This window comes from Paramisgurnus dabryanus, unplaced genomic scaffold, assembly GCF_030506205.2.
Source record: "Paramisgurnus dabryanus unplaced genomic scaffold, PD_genome_1.1 h2tg000368l_1_22398__unclustered, whole genome shotgun sequence".
NCBI lineage: Eukaryota > Metazoa > Chordata > Actinopteri > Cypriniformes > Cobitidae > Paramisgurnus > Paramisgurnus dabryanus.
The window spans coordinates 7501-17500 of record NW_027394245.1 but is presented as its reverse complement, the minus strand read 5'-3'; the positions used below and the strand labels follow the sequence as shown (position 1 = coordinate 17500).

The 10000-nt window shown below is 66.0% G+C and overlaps 1 non-coding gene across 1 annotated transcript in view; it reads right to left on the bottom strand.

The window, feature by feature from the left end:
* LOC135766535 (18S ribosomal RNA) overlaps positions 1-139 on the bottom strand; it is a 1856-nt gene extending 1717 nt beyond the window's left edge. Inside the window, exon 1 of the ribosomal RNA XR_010541719.1 lies at positions 1-139. This exon is cut by the window's left edge and continues 1717 nt beyond it. This is a non-coding gene — a ribosomal RNA (18S ribosomal RNA).
* Positions 140-10000: the final 9861 nt, after the last annotated feature.

The following is a 10000-nucleotide window of genomic DNA, read 5'->3' as shown; positions in this document are numbered from 1 at the left end:
AGTACGGGTGGAGCGATCAAAGGAACCATAACTGATTTAATGAGCCATTCGCAGTTTCACTGTACCGGCCGTGTGCACTTAGACCTGCATGGCTTAATCTTTGAGACAAGCATATGTTACTGGCAGGATCAACCAGGTAGTGTAGCCGTAGGAGAGCCTCGCTCTGACCCGGGGTTCACGCGGCGCGGGTCCCGGTTTCCACCCCCCGGGGGGAGCGGGACCGGGGCCACTCTCGTGTGGCTCTCCCCTCTCGTAGGCTGAGGGGCGGCCGGGTGGGCCGTAACCGAGGAAAGGTGCGTTTCGCGGGGCCGGGTGGCCGCGACGGGCCGGGGGCGTCTCCGCCCTCGGTCGCCGAGGCCCTCGCCGGCCGCCGGTGGCGGACCTTCGCGTCTGACGGACCGTCTGAGTCTCCCGCGGAAAGGGTCGGGCGGGCTCCGGAGAGCCCCCCTGGAGGCGAGAGCGCCGGGTCGGGGAGGAACCGACCGCCCATGGCGGCCGACGCGCTAACGTCGGCCGGGCGGAGGCCTGCCCCAGGCGCAGTTCGATTTCCAGAATCTCAGGGCCATGACACACAAAGCGTATCCGGGCGTCACCCCGTAACGGGTCATTAAGGCTGAGACGTGGGCGGCCCTGTCCCGCCCGGGGTTTCGTTTAGCGGCCGACGCCGGTTCGTTTTGCGGCCGAACGACGCCGGTTCGTTTAGCGGCCGAACGAAGCCGGCTCGTTTAACGGCCGAGGCCAGCCGGGTTCGTCCCTTCCTTGGATGATTTGCCATTCGTAATAAGAATCGTCACTACCTCAGTGCAGAGGGACTTTTTCGAGGCATTTGTGTCCGCTCGAGAGGCCTCTCGCTGGGCTCGAGAGGTCATGGGATCCGGTAGCCTATCACCTTGGAGAATCAGCGAGGTGCTCTTCCCTATATACCCGATGGCACCTGTTCGGGCCACCGTCCCCTGCTGGACGGGGCCCGGCTCTGTACCGCCCCAGACAGAGCGCCTTCGTCGGTCACGAAGGCAGGGTCGTGGACCCTGGAAGCGCACGAGCCACCCGACTCGGCTTCCATAGCGGCTGGCGGCCCTGGCCCGCCCGAGACGAAGCGCCTTCGTCGGTCAGACAGATAGGGTCGAGGACCCTGGAAGTGCGAGAGCCACCCGACTCGACTTCCACGGCGGCCCGGAGGCCGGGCCCGTCCCCGTCCGTGCCCGGGGACGGGGCACCTTCGTCGGTCAAACGCGTTGGGTCTTGGACCCTGGAAGTGCACGAGCCACCCAACTCGACTTCCATAGCGGTCGGCGGCCCCGTACCGCCCCAGACAGAGCACCTTCGTCGGTCACGAAGAGAGGGTCTTGGACCCTGGAAGTACACGAGCAACCCAACTCGACTTCCATAGCGGTCGGCGGCCCCGTACCGCCCCAGACAGAGCACCTTCGTCGGTCACGAAGAGAGGGTCTTGGACCCTGGAAGTTCACGAGCAACCCAACTCGACTTCCATAGCGGTCGGCGGCCCTGTCCCGCCCCAGACGATGCACCTTCGTCTGTCACACAGATAGGGTCTTGGACCCTGGAAGCCGTCCCCCTCGACTTCCGTAACGGTCGGCGGCCCTGTCCCGCCGCAGACGGGTCACCACTCCGTCTGTCTGTAGGGTCTTGGACCCTGGAAGCCGCCCCACTCGACTTCCATCGCGGTCGGCGGCCCTGGCCCGCCGCAGACGGGTCGCCACTCCGTCTGTCTGTAGGGTCTTGGACCCTGGAAGCCGCCCCACTCGACTTCCATCGCGGTCGGCGGCCCTGGCCCGCCGCAGACGGGTCGCCACTCCGTCCGTCTATAGGGTCTTGGACCCTGGAAGCCGCCACACTCGACTTCCATCGCGGTCGGCGGCCCTGTCCCGCCGCAGACGGTGTGCCACTCCGTCTGTCACACAGATACATAAGGGTGTCTCGGAACCCCGGACGCCGACCGAGACGAAACGCGTGGGGTCGGTGCGCCCGAGAGGGTAGGGTGCCCCGGGGCCGGCCGCTCGCCCGACCGGCTTCCGGGACTCCTTGACCGCTCGGGAGACCTATCCACGCGCCCGCCCGACCGGCGGCCGGGGGCCCTCGACCGCCACACGCGTACCGACGACCGGGGGGTTTCCGTTTTACGGCCGACGCCGAGATCCTTCGACGGTTCCAACAGGGGTTGTTACGCTTTTGTGTTCGCCCGTGTCTGAGCATATATGGTCGGGTCGAACCTTTGAGGCCGTAGCCTGGAGATCCAGGGCGGATCTTTTCTCACAACACGTGTGTCTTTGAGGCCGTAGCCTAGATCCAGAGACTTTAGGATCTTTTTAGCAGTTTTAAGGCCGTAGCCTTGATCCAGGGCGGATCTTTTGAGCAGTTTTAAGGCCGTAGCCTTGATCCAGGGCGGATCTTTTCACAGGTTTTAAGCCGAAGCGCCTTGATCCAGGGACTTTTGGATCTTTTTTTGCCGTTTTTAGGCCGTAGCCTTGATCCAGGGCGGATCGTTTTGCGGCCGTAGCCGAGTTCCATCACCCAAGGTAGCTTTAGTTTTTAGGCATTAGCCTTGATGATCCAGGGCGGATCGTTTTGCGGCCGTAGCCGAGTTCCATCACCCAAGGTAGCTTTAGTTTTTAGGCATTAGCCTTGATGATCCAGGGCGGATCGTTTTTTCCCATCTTTCGGGTATGAGCTCTTTAATTGTGAGCCTTCGGCCGACACTCGCCCGGGGCGCTGCCTCACATCAGACGCCCTTCGTCCGTTCCAACCGTTCCAGTTCTTTTAACGGTTTTTCGTTCATCGCACACCGACGCGCACAGACCTTTCTTGGGATCTGTCGCAGGGAGGGAGGACGCTGGAGGTCCACTTCGAGGCACCCATCCCTATATACCCGATGGCACCTGTTCAAACGACCGCCCCTTGAGAGAAGGGGCCCTTCCCGTGGCTCGTCCGGGAGGAGGCGCCCGCGTCGGAAGGCGCCGTAAGGTCGGAGACCCTGGAAGTGCACGAGTCACCCGCTTTTACCTCCAGGCCCTCTGTCGTACTTCTCGTGTCCGCTCACGAGACCTCTTTTCGGCTTTATGGAAGTGCACGAGTCACCCGCTTTTGCCTTTTCTGGAAGTGCACGAGTCACCCGCTTTTGCTTCCAGGCCCTCTGTCGTACTTCTCGTGTCCGCTCACGAGACCTCTCTTCGGCCTGGGGGTGCGCCACGTACACCCCCGCGTCCGCATTCGAGTCACCTCTTCGGGCTCATGAGGTAGGGTCGGTGACCCTGGAAGTCAGAGACTTCCAGGCCTTCTGTCGTACACCCTCGCGTCCGCTCACGAGACCTCTCTTCGGCCTGGGGGTGCGCCACGTACACCCTCCCGCGTCCGCTTTCGAGTCACCACTCTGGGCTACGGAGGTAGGGACGTGTGCCCTGGAGGAACCTGACTTCCAGGAGGGAGGGCCGCCCTGTCAGGCCCGCTTTCGAGTCACCCATCTGGGCTAAGGAGGTAGGGACGTGTGCCCTGGAGGAACCAGACTTCCAGGAGGGAGGGCCGCCCTGTCAGGCCCGCTTTCGAGTCACCCATCTGGGCTAAGGAGGTAGGGACGTGTGCCCTGGAGGAACCAGACTTCCAGGAGGGAGGGCCGCCCTGTCAGGCCCGATTTCGAGTCACCCATCTGGGCTAAGGAGGTAGGGACGTGTGCCCTGGAGGAACCAGACTTCCAGGAGGGAGGGCCGCCCTGTCAGGCCCGCTTTCGAGTCACCCATCTGGGCTAAGGAGGTAGGGACGTGTGCCCTGGAGGAACCAGACTTCCAGGAGGGAGGGCCGCCCTGTCAGGCCCGCTTTCGAGTCACCCATCTGGGCTAAGGAGGTAGGGACGTGTGCCCTGGAGGAACCAGACTTCCAGGAGGGAGGGCCGCCCTGTCAGGCCCGATTTCGAGTCACCCATCTGGGCTAAGGAGGTAGGGACGTGTGCCCTGGAGGAACCGGACTTCCAGGAGGGAGGGCCGCCCTGTCAGGCCCGATTTCGAGTCACCCATCTGGGCTAAGGAGGTAGGGACGTGTGCCCTGGAGGAACCGGACTTCCAGGAGGGAGGGCCGCCCTGTCAGGCCCGCCTCGGAGTCACCTCTCTGGGCTAAGGAGGTAGGGACGTGTGCCCTGGAGGAACCAGACTTCCAGGAGGGAGGGCCGCCCTGTCAGGCCCGCCTCGGAGTCACCCATCTGGGCTAAGGAGGTAGGGACGTGTGCCCTGGAGGAACCAGACTTCCAGGAGGGAGGGCCGCCCTGTCAGGCCCGCTTTCGAGTCACCCATCTGGGCTAAGGAGGTAGGGACGTGTGCCCTGGAGGAACCAGACTTCCAGGAGGGAGGGCCGCCCTGTCAGGCCCGATTTCGAGTCACCCATCTGGGCTAAGGAGGTAGGGACGTGTGCCCTGGAGGAACCAGACTTCCAGGAGGGAGGGCCGCCCTGTCAGGCCCGATTTCGAGTCACCCATCTGGGCTAAGGAGGTAGGGACGTGTGCCCTGGAGGAACCAGACTTCCAGGAGGGAGGGCCGCCCTGTCAGGCCCGCTTTCGAGTCACCCATCTGGGCTAAGGAGGTAGGGACGTGTGCCCTGGAGGAACCAGACTTCCAGGAGGGAGGGCCGCCCTGTCAGGCCCGCCTCGGAGTCACCTCTCTGGGCTAAGGAGGTAGGGACGCGTGCCCTGGAGGAACCAGACTTCCAGGAGGGAGGGCCGCCCTGTCAGGCCCGCCTCGGAGTCACCCATCTGGGCTAAGGAGGTAGGGACGTGTGCCCTGGAGGAACCAGACTTCCAGGAGGGAGGGCCGCCCTGTCAGGCCCGCTTTCGAGTCACCCATCTGGGCTAAGGAGGTAGGGACGTGTGCCCTGGAGGAACCAGACTTCCAGGAGGGAGGGCCGCCCTGTCAGGCCCGCCTCGGAGTCACCCATCTGGGCTACGGAGGCAGGGACGCGTGCCCTGGAGGAACCAGACTTCCAGGAGGGAGGGCCGCCCTGTCAGGCCCGCTTTCGAGTCACCCATCTGGGCTACGGAGGTAGGGACGTGTGCCCTGGAGGAACCAGACTTCCAGGAGGGAGGGCCGCCCTGTCAGGCCCGCTTTCGAGTCACCCATCTGGGCTACGGAGGTAGGGACGTGTGCCCTGGAGGAAACGGACTTCCAGGAGGGAGGGCCGCCCTGTCAGGCCCGCCTCGGAGTCACCTCTCTGGGCTAAGGAGGCAGGGACGTGTGCCCTGGAGGAACCAGACTTCCAGGAGGGAGGGCCGCCCTGTCAGGCCCGCTTTCGAGTCACCCGTCTGGGCTACGGAGGTAGGGACGTGTGCCCTGGAGGAACCGGACTTCCAGGAGGGAGGGCCGCCCTGTCAGGCCCGCCTCGGAGTCACCTCTCTGGGCTAAGGAGGCAGAGACGTGTGCCCTGGAGGAACCGGACTTCCAGGAGGGAGGGCCGCCCTGTCAGGCCCGCCTCGGAGTCACCTCTCTGGGCTAAGGAGGCAGGGACGTGTGCCCTGGAGGAACCGGACTTCCAGGAGGGAGGGCCGCCCTGTCAGGCCCGCCTCGGAGTCACCTCTCTGGGCTAAGGAGGCAGAGACGTGTGCCCTGGAGGAACCGGACTTCCAGGAGGGAGGGCCGCCCTGTCAGGCCCGCCTCGGAGTCACCTCTCTGGGCTAAGGAGGCAGGGACGTGTGCCCTGGAGGAACCAGACTTCCAGGAGGGAGGGCCGCCCTGTCAGGCCCGCTTTCGAGTCACCCATCTGGGCTACGGAGGTAGGGACGTGTGCCCTGGAGGAACCGGACTTCCAGGAGGGAGGGCCGCCCTGTCAGGCCCGCCTCGGAGTCACCTCTCTGGGCTAAGGAGGCAGGGACGTGTGCCCTGGAGGAACCGGACTTCCAGGAGGGAGGGCCGCCCTGTCAGGCCCGCCTCGGAGTCACCCATCTGGGCTACGGAGGTAGGGACGCGTGCCCTGGAGGAACCATACTTCCAGGAGGGAGGGCCGCCCTGTCAGGCCCGCCTCGGAGGCCTCCCCTCGGGCAGGGGAGGCAGGGTCGGGGACCCTGGAGGAACCGGACTTCCAGGAGGGAGGGCCGCCCTGTCAGGCCCGCCTCGGAGGCCTCCCCTCGGGCAGGGGAGGCAGGGTCGGGGACCCTGGAGGTGCCGGACCTCCAGGGGGACGGAGGCCGAACCCGTGGCCGGGGAGGGTGAGCCTTGCCGGGCTAGGCTCGCGCGGGTTCGAAGGCCTGGTTCGAGAGGACCCCTTCCCCTATATACCCGATGGCACCTGTTCACACTACTGCCCTTTCGAGAGGGGACCCCGACCGGTCCGCGGCCGGGACGGCGCACCTCGGTCGGCCTCGGCGAGTGGGTCGGGGTGCCTGGAGGTGCGCGAGCGGCCCGCCTGGAAGTGCGCGAGCCACCCGACTCTGGCGGCCGGCGCCCCCGGGCCCGTGCCCGCGGCCGACTCGTCTGACCCGGCATCGTCAAGGTCACCAATACCACGGAGCGTCTACGACGCCCCGTTTCCGAGATATCGGCCAATGAACTGCCGGGCGCCGTATCTCGGCCGGGGAAGGTCCTACGGACTCGGGGCCGGGCTCGTCGGAAAGGTCTCGCCCGGGGCTTTCCGACGAGACCGGCCGCGGGTCCGTGCGACCCCGGGGGCCCGAGATACTTCCGGTCGAAAATTCGAATTTCGTTACCGCGCTGCTCCGGCGCCCCGGGTCCGGGGCCTTCGCCCTTCGGGTGGGTGGCTCCTCCGCGGGGGGCCTTTCGAACGAGCCCACCCGCGCGTCGCTAGCCCTTTCCGGGGCCGAGATACGGCCTACCCCCGCGGGATTTTCCCACGGCCGTTTCTCGGGCGCCTCGGGTCCGGGGCCTTCGCCCTTCGGGTCGGTCGCTATGCCGGAGGGGAGCTTTCGAACGAGCCCTCCCTCGAGTCTCTGGCCCTTTCCCGGGCCGAGATACGGGCGGGTGGTCGCGGAATTTTCGCTCGTCCGGGGCTCCGGCGCCCCTAGCGTCCGCCTCGGAGGTCGCCCGGACGCGCGGCCGGTCTCGTTCGAAAGGTCCGTCCCGGGGCTTTCCGACGAGCCCGGCCTCGGGTCCGTGCGACCCCGCCCGCCGGAGATACGTCCGGTCGAAGCTCGCGGAAATTCCCGCGGCCGTATCTCGGGCGCCTCGGGTCCGGGGCCTTCGCCCTTTGGGTCGGTCGCTCCGCCGGAGGGGGCCTTTCGAACGAGCCTACCCGCGAGCCTCTAGCCCCTTCCCCGGCCGAGATACGGCGGTCTATGCCCGGATTTTCCCACGGCCGTTTCTCGGGCGCCTCGGGTCCGGGGCCTTCGCCCTTCGGGTCGGTCGCTATGCCGGAGGGGAGCTTTCGAACGAGCCTACCCGCGAGCCTCTAGCCCTTTCCCCGGCCGAGATACGGCGGTCCCTCCCCGGATTTTCCCACGGCCGCAGCACGGGCGCCTTTGCTCGGATCGACTCGCCCTTTGGGTCGGTTGCTCTACCGGAGCGGCCCTATCCAACGAGCCAACCCTCGTCTCTCTAACCCTTTCCCCGGCCGAGATACGGCGGTCCCTCCCCGGATTTTCCCACGGCCGCAGCACGGGCGCCTTTGCTCGGATCGACTCGCCCTTTGGGTCGGTTGCTCTACCGGAGCGGCCCTATCCAACGAGCCAACCCTCGTCTCTCTAACCCTAAGCCCGGCCGAGATACGGCGGTCCCTCCCCGGATTTTCCCACGGCCGCAGCACGGGCGCCTTTGCTCGGATCGACTCGCCCTTTGGGTCGGTTGCTCTACCGGAGCGGCCCTATCCAACGAGCCAACCCTCGTCTCTCTAACCCTAAGCCCGGCCGAGATACGGCGGTCCCTCCCCGGATTTTCCCACGGCCGCAGCACGGGCGCCTTTGCTCGGATCGACTCGCCCTTTGGGTCGGTTGCTCTACCGGAGCGGCCCTATCCAACGAGCCAACCCTCGTCTCTCTAACCCTAAGCCCGGCCGAGATACGGCGGTCCCTCCCCGGATTTTCCCACGGCCGCAGCACGGGCGCCTTTGCTCGGATCGACTCGCCCTTTGGGTCGGTTGCCCTACCGGAGCGGCCCTATCCAACGAGCCAACCCTCGTCTCTCTAACCCTAAGCCCGGCCGAGATACGGCGGTCCCTCCGCGGATTTTCCCACGGCCGCAGCACGGGCGCCTTTGCTCGGATCGACTCGCCCTTTGGGTCGGTTGCTCTACCGGAGCGGCCCTATCCAACGAGCCAACCCGCTTCTCTCTAACCCTAAGCCCGGCCGAGATACGGCGGTCCCTCCGCGGATTTTCCCACGGCCGCAGCTCGGGCGCCTTTGCTCGGATCGACTCGCCCTTCGGGTCGGTTGCTCTACCGGAGCGGCCCTATCCAACGAGCCAACCCGCTTCTCTCTAACCCTAAGCCCGGCCGAGATACGGCGGTCCCTCCCCGGATTTTCCAACGGCCGCAGCTCGGGCGCCTTTGCTCGGATCGACTCGCCCTTTGGGTCTGTTGCTCCACCCGAGCGGACCTTTCCAACGAGCCAACCCTCGTCTCTCTAACCCTAAGCCCGGCCGAGATACGGGGTACCACCGCCTGACCTTTAAACGGCCGTAACTCGGGCGCCTTTGCTCGGATCGACTCGCCCTTTGGGTCGGTTGCTCCACCCGAGGGGACCTTTCGAACGAGCCTACCCGCTTCTCCCTAACCCCAAGCCCGGCCGAGATACGGCGGTCCCTCCGCGGATTTTCCCACGGCCGCAGCTCGGACGCCTTTGCTCGGATCGACTCGCCCTTTGGGTCGGTTGCTCTACCGGAGCGGCCCTTTCCAACGAGCCAACCCTCGTCTCTCTAACCCTAAGCCCGGCCGAGATACGGGGCACCACCGCCTGACCTTTAAACGCCCGTAGCTCCGGCGCACAAAGTCCCAGGACTTCGCCCTTTGGGTCGGTTGCTCCACCGGAGGGGACCTTTCCAACGAGCCAACCCGCGTCTCTCTAACCCCAAGCCCGGCCGAGATACGGGGCACCACCGCCTGACCTTTAAACGCCCGTAGCTCGGGCGCCTTGGGTCGGATCGACTCGTCCCTTGGGTCGGTTGCTCTACCGGAGCGGACCTATCCAACGAGCCAACCCGCGCCTCTCTAACCCTAAGCCCGGCCGAGATACGGGGTACCACCCCTTGATATTCCCACGGCCGTAGCTCCGGAGCCCTTCGCCGCAGCCCTTCGGGACACCCACCCTCGGACGACCCGCGGAGGGACCTTTCCAACGAGCCAACCCTCGCCTCTCTAACCCTTTCCCCGGCCGAGATACGGGGTACCACCCCTTGATATTCCCACGGCCGTAGCTCCGGAGCCCTTCGCCGCAGCCCTTCGGGACACCCACCCTCGGACGCCCCGCGAATGGACCTTTCCAACGAGCCAACCCTCGCCTCTCTAACCCTTTCCCCGGCCGAGATACGGGGTACCACCCCTTGATATTCCCACGGCCGTAGCTCCGGAGCCCTTCGCCGCAGCCCTTCGGGACACCCACCCTCGGACGCCCCGCGGAGGGACCTTTCCAACGAGCCAACCCTCGCCTCTCTAACCCTTTCCCCGGCCGAGATACGACCCCGAGAACTGTGGCACCTCTACCCGACCACAGTGCACCCGAGGCCGGCCTCGGACCCCCGAGGACGGTGGCACCTCTACCCGACCACAGTGCACCCGAGGCCGGCCCCGGACCCCCGAGGACGGTGGCCCCTCTACCCGACCACCGTGCACCCGAGGCCGGCCTCGGAACCAGCCACGGACACCCTGGAGCCCGTACCCGGCGCACCGTTCGGTCCCGGGCACCCACTCTTAAGCACTCCCCCCCGGCCTAAGCCCCATACTCCCGGCCCCTCTGGAGAACCAAACCGTTGGTCAACCCGAAACGATCTCCAGCAGTTGGTCAACCCGAAAATACCTCCAGCAGTTGGTCAACCCGAAAGTTTCTCCAACAGTTGGTCAACCC